Source organism: Sciurus vulgaris (assembly GCF_902686455.1).
Source record: "Sciurus vulgaris genome assembly, chromosome: 2".
In the NCBI taxonomy this organism is placed as follows: domain Eukaryota; kingdom Metazoa; phylum Chordata; class Mammalia; order Rodentia; family Sciuridae; genus Sciurus; species Sciurus vulgaris.
In genome coordinates, this window is record NC_136462.1 from 122091648 (window position 1) to 122107910 (window position 16263).

General features: G+C 36.0%; 1 protein-coding gene across 2 annotated transcripts in view; it reads right to left on the bottom strand.

The window, feature by feature from the left end:
- Positions 1 to 16263, bottom strand: part of HMG20A (high mobility group 20A) — a 74159-nt gene that overhangs the window by 45879 nt on the left and 12017 nt on the right. The window contains exon 2 of one of the 2 annotated variants that reach the window (XM_079128923.1): positions 4735 to 4779. The exons of the other annotated variant lie outside the window; for it this stretch is intronic. The gene's annotated coding sequence lies outside the window, so the exon portion shown is untranslated. The remainder of the gene's footprint in view (positions 1 to 4734; positions 4780 to 16263) is intronic. 2 annotated transcript variants of the gene reach the window in all.

Sequence of the window (16263 nt, forward strand, 5' to 3'; positions counted from 1 at the left end):
TAAGACAGGCAAAATCCCTGCCCAGACAAGGGTCACAGTATACTGGGACAGACAGATAAAAACAACAAAAAGTAAGTAAAATGAATAATAATACATAGTGACAAGTACTAAGAAAAAACTACAGTAGGGAAAAGAGGTTAGAAAGAGTTCAAGGGAAGGCAGTATCTGTACTTTTATATAGAGAGGTCAAGAAAGGCTTCAATGAAGTCATCTTTTGGGGAAAGAGTTAAAGAGATTCAAGAGGGAACCGTGCTCAGATGTGGGGGGAGAGCAGTCTGCGGGGTGCAGACAACTAATACCTAGGACTGTGCTTGGTGTGATTCAAGGAGGTGGCAAGTGTGGTTGGACTGAGCTAGTCTAAGAGTTAACTGGGATATCAGATTACGGAAGGCTCTGTAGGTTTTAGTAAGGATTTGGCTTTTACTCTGAGATGAGAAGCGTCTAGGAAGTTGTGAGTAGACGAGGCATGGGATCTAACATTTTTATAGGATTACTGTGGTTGCTGTAATCTACTAAGAAGTAGAGAGGAAAAAGGGTGAAAGTGTGGCGATCATGTGGGAAGTCTCAGCAATGATCCAGCTGAAAGCAAATAATGGCTTAGATCAGAGTGGTCACAGTGGAGGTGGCGAGAAGGAGTCAGATTCTTGGCATATTCTGAAGGCAGAGTCAATCAAGTTCTAAGTTTAACTAAACAAAATTTAGGAATAAAATCTGTTAAATGAGGTCTTCAAATACTTTTAGCTAAATTCTTATCACCTGATTAGTGATAAAGGGTGGGCTATACTGAAAACGTACTACTTGTAATTTTTTTGAAACTAAATGTAGTGATTTTTTGGCCATAAAAGAAATAATTAAAAATTCAGCCTCTACCTAATGAAAATGCCTAAAGACTGTACATTTCAGCAACAAACTTTTTTTTTTTTTTAATCACCTTCACAATGTGATTAAGATTATGCTTCAAAGAGCTGGGGAGATAGCTCAGTGAGTAGAGTGCTTGTCTTGTAAGCACAAGGCCCTGGGTTCGATCCCCAGCACCAAAAAAAAACAAAAAAAAAAAATTGTGCTTCGAGTCAAACAGTAGTAGCTCTGCTTTATAATCTCTGTTTGGAAGGCATTAGTATTCTCAAAAACAAGCAGGAAGAGAGCAGAATTAGAAACAAACATAAAACTTCTATCTTTGTATGACTTTTTGAAGTAAAAGTCTGTAAAACTTTTGAATCACATTCTTAAATATCATAGAATTACTGGATCATCAAAAGAAATTGCAAGCTGCATGTGGTGGCACACACCAATAATCCTACTACGTGGGAGGTTGAAGCAAGAGGTCCATAAGCCTGGGCAACTTAGGAAGGCCCTGTGTAGAAAAAAAGGTCAGGAATGTAGCTCAGTGGTAAAGTGCCCTGGTTCAATCTCCTCTACTGGGGCAGGGGCTAGGGGGAAGCAGAGTTAGATTTCATTCTAGACAGCTGGATCACTGTATATGCCCCACCCCCATGAACCCCAGAGAGAGAATTATTATTAGAACACAAAATGTGCTGTGACGAAAAAACCTCCACAAAACCCAAGCATCTAGAAAAAACAGTATTTATGTACTGTACTAGAAAAAACAGTATTATGTAAGTCACTGTGATAACACAGGGAAAATAAAAAAGCACTTTATTCTGCCAAAGCAAAATTTGTCATTTTATAAGTAGGGTGTGTCTTTTGGAGTCACAGTCCATTTATTTAGCTGTTTTATGGTACCTGTTGGTCCCTGCATAAACCATCTAAGCACTGCTTTTATTATTAGTAAACAAGGAGATGAATGCCTAAGTAAGTCAACTTGAGCCAGCACCAGAACTGAGTTAAAGTCATCCAATAAAATGTGGCATTACTTCCCAGCGTAGAGTACTTTTTCCTTATTTCCTGGGACACTGGAGTACTATGAAGCAGTAAAAAGATGGGTGTGTATAAGGGGAGGAAACCAGGATAGCCATATTCCCTCTAGGAGGTCATGTGATATATGAAAAGGCATTTCCAATGACATTCAATTTTATATTTGGAAAAAGGAACCAAGTTTATATTGATATACAAAGTATAAAAGGTTCATGTTCTTGCTGGGCATGATGGCGCATGCCTGTAATCTCAGCTACTCAGGAGGCTGAGGCAGGATTGCACGTTGTAGGCTAGCCTCGGCAATTTAGTGAGAACCTGTCTAAAAAATAAAAAATGAAGGGCTGGGGTTGTGGCTCAGTGGTAGAGTGCTTGCCTAGCATGTGTGAGGCACTGGGTTCGATACTCAGCACCACATAAAAATAAAATAAAGGTCCATCAACAACAACAAAAAATTAAAAATATATATACTTTAAAAAATTTTAAAAAATGTAAAGGGTTGGGGATATAGCTCAGTGGTAAATTCCCAGTACTTGAAAAAAAAAAAAAGTTAATGTTCCTGTTTGGTGAAAATGTATGTATTTTCCACTCCCATCTTGGTAATTCTCATAGAGGGTTTAATAGAATAGTTTATGAATAATTTATGTTAATCAAAAGGGGACATGAGTTTTAAAAAATCTGAAAAACACAGCCTTTAACAGTTTACTATATGTCACTGTGTTAGGTACCAAAGACAGATTTTAAAACAGTTACAACAAACCCTTGTCCTTTTACAGTTCACAATCTGATCAGAAACGGATGGATGAATAGCTAAAACGGGAGAAAGGTGATAATGTGCATTAAGGTATTTATTTAAGTACATAAGAAAAACAGGGATGAGATATTGATGAATTGAATGAGCGAGGTAAACAGCTAAGATAACTACCACTTATCATAATAAATTCACAGATGCACTACAAAACTGAGGGAAGCAGAAAACAACAGCTGAGTAAACACCTGAGAAGGAACACTTAGCTCAGAGTACTTAAATGTTTGGAAATCCAGCTCATGCCAAGGTAGGTAGCTCCAAGGTAGGTAGGATTCAAGGACGGAGTCTGAGCAAGGCCATATATAAGAAAGAATCGAACAGAGGTCCCTAATATCCAGACCCGAATAAAAAATTAATAGTTAACAACTCTAGGGCAAGGGTCCTTATTGGCGCAACAAACACTGTCCCTCTATCTTCTTACATTTTTTTTTTACATTGCTTTCTCTAGCTCAAATCTGCAGCTGTGAAACAACACTGAATAGGAGGAAAGAATATTGCTTTTCTTTTATAGGCCAATAAATCCTAAATCTTTACCTTCTCAAGAGCCAATGAAGACTACAAGAATGACATGTTTGAAAAGGAAAATCAAAAAGAACATTTATAAAAACTATAGGGTAATCAGATGGGCCCAGTGATGTGCCCCTGTAATCCCAGTGACTCGGGAGCCTGAGGCAGGAGAATCACAAGACTGAATCAGCCTGGGCAACTTAGCAAAACCCTATTTCAAAATAAAAAATAAAAAGGGCTGGGGAAGGCGGGGGCTGAGGCTCAGCAGTGGAGTGCTTGCCTCGCACACATGAGGCAGTAGGTTTGATCCTCAGCACCACATAAAAATAAATAAAATAAAGGTTTTGTTTCCATCTACAATTAAACATATTTTTAAAAAGGGAGGGGCCTGGGAATGTAGTTCAGAGGAAGAGCACTCCTGGGTTCAATCCACAGTATCACAAATAAGTAAATAAACTACTACTGTAATAAAAGAAAACAGGGCACATCAAAGTGTTCTTAATTTCTATCAGCTGATTTACAAATTAAATTCTCTTTAAAAGAAAAAAGAGAAGATACTGGGTAGTAGAGGAATTTCTTCAGCTAGAAGTTGAAGACAAAAAGAAAACTTTAATTACAGGGAGGCAAAGTCGTTAGTGGTCATCACTAGTGTGAACAATAAAATGAAATTTAGAGTTTTCCTAAAGAAACAAATAGGCACAATTGGAATGTGTTTAACAATTTAAACTGAAAGAAATTTAAAAACTCAGAACTATTTTGCTTTTAAATTCTAAAGTTGATGATGCTTGGGACTTCAGAAAGTTACAAAATAATAATAAATTTAAGCTTCACATATTTAAAACTCTTGACAAACCAGTTCCCAAGAATATGTCTCCTCTAATAACAGATTTGACATAAGGCCCCAACCTTCATACAGAATCCTCCATCACAATGAGAACAAGTGGTCAGAGGTAGTAACTTCTTTAATGTATAAACTTCTGACTTTGTTTCCCTTGTTTCTAGATCAAATGAGAACAAAAAAGTTTAAAACCATTTCAGCTGAAACTTTAACAGGAGAGTAACCAGACCAATTAAGGCACTTCAAGATTCTTGATGTTTTATGTATTTACTAAAATCTGTATTTTCAGAATTGCCTACTGCTGTTCAAAGGTTCCCCTTGGTTCAATAAGGCAGGACTAGGTCCCAGGGAGTAAGAATTTGCAGAAAGAACCAAGTGCAATGAATGACAAGCACCTATAATTCCAGCTACTCCAGAGGCTGAGGCAGGAGGATCACCAGTCTTGGCAACTCGGCGAGACTCTGACTCAAAATGAAGGCTGGGGATATAGCTCAGAGGTCAAGTGCCCTTAGGTTCAATACCCAGTAAATGAGGGGAAAAAAAAAATTGCAGATGACTTGTTCTGTACTTCTTTGCAAACTAAATGTACCCACTTGCCTGTGTTAGCAAGTACTTCTGTCATGAAGTATGGACCAACTAGAGACTTTATATGATTTTCTGCTTTCCATACCTTTAAACGTAAAATGTGACTAATATCTACTCTACTCACCTCAAAAGGGCATTGTGAGGATCAAATACTAATTCCTGACATGCTCTGCAAAAAACAAACAAAAGTGACTTTTGTTAACTGTCACAAAATTTCCAATGAAATATCTATGAGTTTACTATACAAATTTTAAGTATATTAAAAGAATGAATATATAAGAAAAAAGATTTAAAGGAAACACACCAAAATGTTCAAAGTAGTCATGTTAGGGTGGAAGAATTATGACTAATTGTTTTCTTGTCTTTCATTTAGCTTCCCAACTTTCAGTAAAATAGTTATGTTACTTTAAACAAAGTGGAAAGTACCATCAGGAACCACAGTCTTTTTATTTACTTATTTTTAGTAAGGGGGATTGAACCCAGGAGCACTAAACCACTGAGTTATATCTCCAACCCTTTTAAAAAATAATTTACTAAATTGCTGAGGTTGGCCTTGAACTTCCGATCTTCCTGCTTCTGTCTCCCAAGAAGCTGGCGTGCAAGCACTTGGCTAGACTAGAGAATCATAGACTTTCTGAAATTAAATTTTAATTTCATATGCAATAGAGAAATAAATTTAAAAAATATGATTACACAGAGATAAAAATTTTGTTACCTAGATCTCCCTATTTCCCTCTCTAGAAAAAGAACCTATGTAGTAGTATTTTGCTTATTCTTGAAAGAAGCTTTAATGATAAGTTTCTAGTCTGTGTCTTTTCTTCTCTCTTCAGAATTAGCTCTACAGGGCAGAAAAGAGTAAGCATTGCTAGGAGGGAGAGTATGAGGGTACAGTCATATTTTCTATTAAAAATTCACTTAAAGTTGCATTCAGTTTTATAGTGTTTTTTTAACAGAAAAATTAATATGCTAAATTACAGGAGGTTAGGAAATGACAGATCAAATTCACCTTCTGACAGGCAACTGATAAATTTTGATACTGAGGGTTTGAAAAAGTGCTGCTTCTTATTTCTTTTCCTCTAACAGAATGAGAGAAATTCCTATTCTTGGTTAGAAATATATGGCTAATTCAATTTATATCCTGTTAACTTTCTAGATAAAAGTACATAAAAATACACTAAAATTATCATAAAAAAATCCGATTTAATTATGGGAGAACAGACCATGACAATGAACTTGGTATTTCCTTACAAGGTTTAATTTTGAAAATTTTGAAAACCTTGTAAGGTTTAATTTAATTAATACATCAGAGGTTGACAAATGTACATTTTTATGTAACTGTTAGGAAAGCAATACACTTTTAAATAAATAAATCATTGTTTTAGTTTTTGCTAGAATAACTTAAATCTCTAGTACAATATAATTGATTCATCACTAGTTCCACTGTTATCTCTTAGACTTCAGAAATTTGACTCCAAGTTGCTTTACATAAAAAAGAAAAATTTATGGTACTTTTAAGCTCATCATTATAGTCTTTTCACAGAAGCACCTTCTCTGGAGTCATTTATTCTTTTTAAAAAATTAAATACACACACACACACACACACATATATAATTAGTTGTAGATGGACACAATACCTTTATTTTACTTATTTATTTTTATGTGGTGCTGAGGTCGAACTCAGTGCCTCACATGTTCTAGGCAAGCGCTCTACCACTGACTATAACCCCTGCCCAGGAGTCATTTATTCTTGCAATGAAGTTTCTACAAATATCTAGCTTGACTCTGGGTGTTTAGAAACATTTAAAAGACAAAATTGATTAATTCAATCAAGATGTAGCAATGTCAACTCTGAGGAAAAAAAGTGTAACTGTTGTTTTCTACAATAAATTCACTCAAAATTTAGTAAAGAAAAAAATAGCACCTCAACTGTAGGATTTGTTTCAAGAGGTAATCCCTGTAAATGAAAAGAGGGTGTACTGACAACACACAGTAAAAACCTATTAACAGTAATGACAGCTGGAATAGGAGCAAACAATTTCTCTTTTCTAAGTACCAGGCTTATATAAGAGTTACTCCTTTAATGCTCACAACCACCATATTAGGTACATATTATTATTAGTGGTTATTTTATGGTGAACAAACTGATCCACAGAATGGTTAAGTAACTTACTTGCCCAGGTTTACTGTGACAGAGCAGGACTCCACTTCCTTACTGCCTCTGAGCTAGGAACTACGACTATGTAACTCACATGATCACTGAATGAAAATGATATATGATTCTTCTGGATAGAAAAATGAGAGTCCTTAAGCAATTTGCCATTTCCCTTCTCATGCAAGTATGTATTATGATGGAGTTTATGTCAGCTGGGTTGCCAAAGTGAACAAAATACCACAACCATCTATACCCATTACTGACCCACTCTGGACAAGCAATATTGATGATGATGATGATGATGATGATGATGATGATGATGATGATGATGATGATAGAGGAGGAGGAGGAGGAGGGGAAGGAGGAAAAGGTAAAAGAAAAGCTACTGAGACTTTGTGGTAGTTTATTACCAGAGCAATAACCTATCCCATCCTCACTGGTACCTTCACAGTTATAAATTTCATATTTAGTATCATGGCTATCTACGTACCTAATGACTGCTGAGATCCCTTTCAGCTCCCCAAATTCCAGATTTGTATAGTTTTATTAAGTACATGTTTCTTTCATTTGCCTTGTTCTCCACACCTCTGGATTTTATTTTATTATTATTACTATTATTTTTTGTACCAGGGATTTAACCCAGGGGTGCTTAATTACGGAGTCACATCCCAGCCCCTTTCTGTATTTATTTAGAGACAGGGTCTCACTGAGTTGCTTAGGGCCTCACTAAGTTGCTGAGACTGGCTTTGAACTTAAAATTCTCCTGCCTTAGCCTCCCTAGCCACTGGGATTAGAGGCATGCACCACAATGCCCAGCCTGAACTTTGCTCTTTCAACCCAAGTATTCTAAGGTTATGATTCAAGCTGAATAGGTTACTAGCTTGTAGAATTTTACTCAAAATAGGAATTTTAAAGATATATTAATATTTACAGTATACAGCTGGCCACATGTGTATGCTTATAAGAGCAGGAAGAAAGATCTCTCAGTTTAACATGCTAGAATAGCATGCTAGAGAGTTCCCCACAAAGAAGACCTAGCTCATTTGAATTTGGAAAATGCTTACTTCCATTAAATGCTTAGACTGGGAAGATGGGAAGTGTATCTCAGATAAAAAGTAAATTAAGTCAGTGGTGATTATTTTGACAGACACTGGGAATAAGGATGAACACATGGAAAGCACTGGTTATGCCTAAAGAATGATTCATAATGAACTTCATGAGCAAACAGAAAAGTATTTCCCTAACCTCAAGCTGCCAATTGAAGAATTCATGGAATTGTGCGTTGTTAGGCATTCAAAAGTCTCTATGGAGTCAAGTTTAGTAGTTAAATGTAAAAACAGAATTAGAATTTCACACTAAAGATGTGTGTTCTAATAGTTGTTAGGACTTCTGTTTAAAAAGCCAAATCCTAACAGTTGCCCATATTATCATTTCATGAGAGTCAAAGCTGCTACAACCTCATAATCTTATTGTTTTTTTTCTTTATTAGACTAGAACAATAAATGTATCCAAATTAACTCAAGATTACTGGCTACATGAATTATATACAATAAATCTTGATTCCAAACAAAATATATTCATTTTGTAACTCTGTCAAAGTTTTGAGGCAGAATATATACTATGAATGAGAAGAGACATTTGCTTTTGGTAGTGCTTTATTGTAAGCTGAGAGAGAAATTCTGGCATGCCTATGCGCTCCAAGGGAAAAGGTACCATGAAACTGATGGTTCTAAGGAGTTGGCAGACAAATAAAATACCTGAAGTCAATGAAGGTCAGATGTCAGATTTAACCAGGGAATTCAACTTAGAAGCTGAATCATCACCAGACTCAGAAAAACAAGGGTCGAATATATGTGAAAGCTAGAGTAAAATAAGGGAAAAAAAGGAGTTTCGAGTGGGGGTCAGCTGTCATACAAAGATATAGGGAAGATCAGTGGACTAGAAGGAGAGGGAGGAAGTATGGGAAAGGGGAGGAAATATGGAATAAATTTAACAAAATCATACTATATACATCTATCAGTACACAAAAGGGAATTTCTTTATATGTAGAAAGTTATCAATTGAAAATAAATAGTTAAATAAATGAGTGAAAGGGAAATCAGTAGAGAAAGAAGAATAGAGAGAGGTGGGGTAAATGGGGGAGAATGGAGACTGAAATGAAATTCCTTGCATGTAAAATTCTGTCAAAATGTACCCTACTATGTAGAACTATAATGCTCCAATTAAAAAAAAATGAAGAAAAGAAGAAGAGTTGACTCATTAGTAATACTGAACTCAAAGTTTATATTGCATACTGCTCAATGGTGCACTGATTTGCACATCTAAAATTGAAATGTAGGAGGATATCCTACCAAGTTTACTAAGCACCTGACATCAAACTACCATGCTTTTCTAAATTCTCTCAGAGCTACTGGTCCTTTCCTTTTATTCATTTAATACTTGATACTTCAACTCTAGTATCAGAAATCTTATCACTTTGTGCTGTAGTTTCTTGTGTACACAGCTGTCTTCTCCACAGAAGCCACCATGTTTTAACTGACCTTCTAGCTTCTTTAAGGACTTTGGTTCTCTTACTATCAGTTTAATGTCTTGCAACAATGATTGTTCCTTTTTCTTTCCGATGTAAATAAGCTCTGGTTCTAAAATGGAACAAAACAAAGCTCATAATAAAACCCTCCAGTGATTTCTGTCTTCCAGTATTCTAGGAACTGCCCATTCACTTACTTTTTCCTTATAATCAAGCTACTGGAAAGATTACTCCAGTCACCACTGCTACTCAATCTGAAACCTACAGTACCCTGGCTTCTATCTCTAACTCACCCTACAGATTGTTTATTCACAGATACCAGTAATCTCTAAAGTGTTAATTTTAATCGACACTTTAAAAAACATTTAAAAAATTTTAAAATTTCTGGTGCTGGGAATTGAACCCAGGGGTTCTTTACCACTGAGCTATATCCCTAGCCCTTTTTATTTTTATTTTTAGACAGGGATCAGTAAGTTGCTTAGGGCATCACTAAACTGCTGAGGCTGCCCTTGAATTTGCAATCCTCCTGCCTCAGCTTCCCAAGTCACAGGGATTACATGCATGCACAACCACACCGGGCCTCAATGGACACTTTTAAATCTTTACTGTTTGGCTTCTAATTGAACTCTGAAGCTGTAAATGCCTGCTCTTCAAATGCTTCACCCATTGTTTCCTGTATACCACATTCTTCTTTTTCCCTATTCCTTTAGCCATTCCTTCAGGTTTTGCCCTCTTCTCTCTCTGAGACCCTAGTGCGCTCTCTCAGTTCCTATGTTCAATAACCACTTATACTGATGGCATATAAACTCACCTCTTTTAAATTCTTAGCCTATATTTCAAAGGGCTAAAATAATTACCCCCCACCCTTGGAGTGTCACAGGCAACATTTCACATGTAAAAACACTGAATTCATACTCTTCCTCAAAATCTGTTTTCGGGCTGGGGATATAGCTCAGTTGGTAGAGTGCTTGCCTTGCAAGCACAAGGCCCTGGGTTCAATCCCGAGCACCGCAAAAAAAAAAAAAAATCTGTTGTTTTCCATGTTCTCTAAGTCAGCTGAGGCTACTCTACCCTGTCCACTCAGGCTAAAACTCTGAGTGTCCTGATTCCCAAGATTTCCCCTGTCCTCCCCATCATATTCAATCCCTTACCAAGCCCAGTTGGTTCTCCTCTTCTGTGTTCTCATTATTATTGTCACAAAGTTTTTTTTTTTCAACCCTGACTAACAGCCTTCAACCCATCTGTCCTTCCTGTCTCAAATGTTTCCACCCAGTTGCACAGTGATCATTCTAAAATACAACTATAATTATGCATAATATTCCTTATTTAAAATCATTCCAGAGATTACCCACTACATGTAAATTTTTATTTTTTCTTTTAAAAGTTGTCTGTTTAAAAGAAAAAAAAAGTTATACTTATTTTGAATGCTTTAATACTTGGAATGTTTTGCAAGAAGGATACCATTTTATCACTTAAATAAGTGATCAAACTTGGTACCATAATAGTGAATGACTAAACTAGTTTTGGGATCAGGACAAAAGGAATCTTGACATGTTAAAATGAAACAGAACATGCAAAGTTTAAAGCAATATATTAAAATAATTAAATCTTCTCACACTGGATTCACATTTTTGATACCCTTTATGTGTTCTCAAATAAAACATTATACAAACTTACCCCTTTAGGGAGTAAGATTCAGTTGACAAGCTAATAAGGCTGATATGACTATAATAATAAAAATATGCAGTCTTGACTTCCACTTCTCTTTAACAAAAGAACAATAAAATATATCAAATAGCTTATGTCCAGGAAATAACCTGGATATTAAGAACAGAGATGGAATAAATGACTATCATTAGATTTATGGCTCAATTTACATAACTACTTATGATGGAGTTTTACTCTAAATTTTCAAAGTAGGAACATCACCTTCTGTGGTATCATACTTAAATACATGTTTCAGGTCTTCAAATTAACAGGTTATCAGATAGAGTTATTTTTAGCCTTTCTCATAACCCTCTTAATTACAGTATCTATCTTCTTTCCTGCAATACATTTGCTACAATCAATTCTAAGACCTCTTGAGAGTGAATGCCACTCAGTACTATTATACATGCATTACCAAGTAAGGTAAGAAAGCTGTAAAACCAACTGAGATCCCATGATGCTAGTTATGCTTCAATCTTCCTTCCACTGGCTCCCCAAACATGTCAGTGCTATTGTAGTAAAGTGGGTTGTAAGTTTTGGGTGATGTGATTAGCTTGAAAGATAAAGAGAACAGAGTATAGAAAAGACTATTATAGGTTATAGCAGAGTACCTTTGGAGCAGCAGCTACATTTCATCTTTTTTATGAATAATTTTTACGTACCCAGGCAACAAACATGAAGCCCAGCTAGAGCTGCATACATCAGGTTAAACACAAGTCTTCCCTGTCTATAAGACAGCACAGTTTGCAAAAAACAATATTTTGGGGGTGTAGGGGTACCGGGGATTGAACTCAAGGGCACTTGACCACTGAGCCACATCCCCAGCCCTATTCTGTATTTTATTTAGAGACAGAGTCTCACTGAGTTGCTTAGGGCCTTGCTTTTGCTGAGGCTGGCTTTGAACTCACGATCCTCCTGCCTCAGCCTCCCTGAGCTGCTGAGATTACAGGTGGGTGCCACTGTACCTGGATGAAAAAAGCAATTAACACTTTAAGTGGGTAGAAAGACAAAAAGTTCTCAAAGCCATTATACCATACTCACTGATTTCTAAAACAGTTCATTAAGTAGTACTCTATTTACTGACAAATCCATTTACTCTATTGAAAAATAATATTGTGAATTAACATCTTTGAACTCAAAGCATCCTATTGCATCACGACTGTTAATTAACAGTATATTACTTTTGATATAAAATGATTGTTATTTCACCATTTGTTAGATATTTGCTAACTTAAAATAACAAGAATGAGATTATACCAATTCCTCCCTAGTCTTCTACCTAGCTTTCTTGCAGTAGCAAAATTCACCTATAGGGCAGCACTAGGGTGGAATGAAACAGAGAGGTCAGTTCCAATCTTATGTGTCTGAATGATTTCATTACATGACATTATGCTACAAAACTGCAATTGAGTTGCAATTTCTACCATGATAGGTTTTACTTATCTTGGTAAACATTAAACTCTTTTTTTTTTTTTCTGGTACTAGGGATTGAACCAAGAGGTGCTTAACCACTGAGCCACATCCCCAGTCCTTTTATTTTTTATTTTGAGACAGGGTCTCACTAAGTCCTTAGGGCCTAATTGCTAAATTGGCTTTGAACTTGGTGATCCTCCTGCCTCAGCCTCCCAAGCCACTGGAATTACAGGCATTGTACCTAGGAAAAACATTAAACTCTTTACAGAAGGACAATTCTACTGATGTGGACATAGATATAAATAGACTATAAAAAGTGTATCTAAATCTTTGCCAATGATGATGCTGCTAGACAAAATGGCTAAAATAAAAAGGACGCATAATTTAAAAGGCTGAAAGCTAGAGAGATAAAGTTGACCCAAGTCTTTCTCTGAACATTATCCTCAGTATCATGTGTTGCTAGTGAAAGATTTTAATTGAACACCAGGAAGAAGAAATCTAGCAATTAGAATTATGTGAGTAGTATGTTTTGCTAGAAAATACATGGCTAGCTCCTGACACTGTATTTCTGGCAAAATGAAGCTGCTCTTTCCCCCTTTTCAAAATAAACACAAAACCATTGCATTACATTTATTTAACACAGTCCCTAAAATGGCTATTAGCTTGAGAAGACTACTTCTTTTTCTTTTTCTGGAAATTGAACCCAGTGGTGCTCTAACACTGAGTTACATTCCCAGTCCTTTTTATTTATTTTGAGACAGGATCTTGCTAAGATGCTGAAGCTGGCCTCAAACTTGCAATCCTCCTGCCTCAGCCTCTTGAGTTGCTGAGATTACAAGCATGTATCACTTTGCCTGGCAAGAGGACTGTTTTTAAGTATGGCAGTTTTCTGTATTCTAACTCCCCTTCCCTCTCTACAACCCAAATGTAACATATTTACATAATACTGTAGTACTATGGAAATAACCTCAATATTCCTCATATTCTTTCACCAACTCTAGAGTCACTAATCTATATTTTAAAAACCAAAAGAGCCTGTGGTAGCAACCAGAAGATTATGAAATCCCAAAACTTATTTAGTCATACCCAGCAGCAGATACTTATAAAATCTTATGAGCTCCTAGTTTTATTGACCCAAGAATAGTTATGAATCTCTGGTAAATCTGCAAATATCAAGAAATAGATGAAGTTTTAAAAATTATTTCACTCAGAATAACAATCTTGCTAAAGGCAGAATATATAATATTGAAGTTGGAAACTTGGCCTTTTCTAAGTATTCGAAATACTTCTTCCTATTCTACCCCCTTCCCCACCAGGGCCTTGAATCTGCTAATATGCATATAAATATTCATCATGTTTTTTCAATTTATAACAAGTTTTTAAGTGGAGTATCCAGACTTTAGGAATAAACAAGAACACCTCATTTACTATACATTAATTGTTTTAAGAAATACAACAAATCTCTAAAACATCTCTTCTTGAAATGAAATTTACCTGTTCTAAAATTGGTACTAAACTGGCATTTTTTTCATGGGTCTTTTTGTTTTTTGTTTTTGGTGCTGGGGATTGAACTCAGGGGCACTCGACCACTGATCCACATCCCCAACCCTATTTTGTATTTTATTTAGAGACAGTGTCTCATTGAGTTGCTTAGCACCTCACTTTTGCTGAGGCTGGCTTTGAACTTGAGATCCTCCTGCCTCAGCCTCCCAAGCTGCTGGGATTATAGGTGTGTGCTACTGTGTCCAGCTTTTTCACGGGTTTTGAAAAATGCTAGTCACCTAAAAGCTGTTTCAGACTACTAGACTTATAATTTTCTGTTGCATATACAATTAATCATCTCATTTTACTGAAATCAGCTTTAAAATTTTTAATTAAAAACTGAGCTACAGTCCCAGTGCTTTTTAAAAATTTATTTTTATTTTATTTTTCGGTATTGGGGATTGAACCCACGGGTACTCAACCACTGAACCACATCCCCAGTTCTTTTTTTTATTTTGTACTTTGAGACAGGGTCTTGCTGAGTTGCTGAGTGTCTCACTAAGTTGTTGAAGCTGGCCTCAAATTTGACAATTCTCCTGTCTCAGCTTCCCAAGTTGCTAGGATTATAGACATGCACCACCATGCTTGGTTCCCAGTTCTCCATATTTCTGGTTTTTATCTTAGCACTTAAATTAAAGAAAAATTTTTGTTGTTGTTGTCAATGGATCTTATATTTATTTATTTATTTGGATAGGCAGAAATAACACTGTCAAAATGGCCATAATATCAAAAGCACTATACAGATTTAATGTAATTCCTATTCAAATCCCAATGATATTCTTTATAGAAATAGAAAAAACAGTCATGAAATTCATTTGGAAAAATAAGAGAGCCAAAATAGCCAAAGCAATCCTTAGCAAGGAAAGTGAAGCAGGAGGCATCAAAATACCAGACCTTAAATTATACTACAGAGCTATAGTAATAAAAACAGATGCCTGCTGGAAACTGGAAGCTCATTGTCTGGTACCTCTCATGCATCAGACTACTGAAGACTGGGAGGCTTAAACACTGTTATGGTATAGATGTCCCCCTCCCCCTTTTTGAAATTTTAAGTTTTTATTTCTTTATTTTTCTTGTTCTATTTTCCTTTTGTTTACCTGTTTCCTCGGAGTTTTTCTCCTTTTTCCTCATGCTAACAATCAACTAATTCTTCTTCTTTTTCTTTTTTTTTTGTGGTGCTGGGGATTGAACCCAGGGCCTTTTGCATACGAAGCAAGCACTCTACCAACTGAGCTATATCCCCAGCCCCATCCAACTTCTTTTGATTCCGCTTTCACTTTTCATACAATCTAGTACCTCTATATACTCTTTGTTTATTCCCTTAACAGTTACATCCTCTCCATCCTCTTTGTCCACCATTAGAAACTGTAGACTTCATTGCAAATCTACTGGTTGTACTGTAGCTAATAATATAATTGAAATTATCATCTGTTTATTATGACAATACTGTTAATGTCTTCATAGGGGCTATTTGGTTTAGGGCTGCATATTGTCTGTACCGGGTGCTGCTATTATTGATCACCCCTTAAAAGAGAGGTTTTGGAAACCTGCAGGGTCACTATAAGCTTATGGCGGGAAAATTGTAATACCCCAGATCCGCACTGCTAGAGGTGAAGATATGTGAACAACATGAAAAAAAACAAGGGAAGAAAGTGTTCCAAACAATCCAAGATTCTATATTAATAGAGTCCAATGACAGCATGGTAGAAGAAATGTCAGAAAAGGAGTTCGGAATATACATAATTAAAATGATCCACGAATCAAAGGATGAGATAAGAGAGCAAATGCAGGCAATGAACTATCACTCCAATAAGCAGTTAAAAGAGCAACTGCAGGAAGCAAAAGATCATTTCAATAAAGAGAGAGATTCTGGGAAAAAAAAAAAAAACCAACAGAAATCCTTGAAGTAAAAGAAACAACCAAATAAAAAACTCAATAGAAAGCATCACCAACAGACTGGACCACTTGGAAGACAGAACCTCAGACAATGAAGACAAAATATTTAATCCTGAAAATAAAGTTGACCAAACAGAGAAGATGGTAAGAAATCATGAACAGAACCTCCAAGAATTATGGGATATCATGAAAAGACCAAATTTAGGAATTATCGAGATTGAGGAAGGCACAGAGATACAAACCAAAGGAATGAACAACCTAGTCAATGAAATAAAATCAGAAAATTTCTCAAACCTGAAGAATGAAACGGAAAATCAAATACAAGAGGCTTACAGAACACCAAACGTACAAAATTACAACAGATCTACACCAAGGCACATTATAATGAAAATGCCTTACATCCAAAATAAAGAGA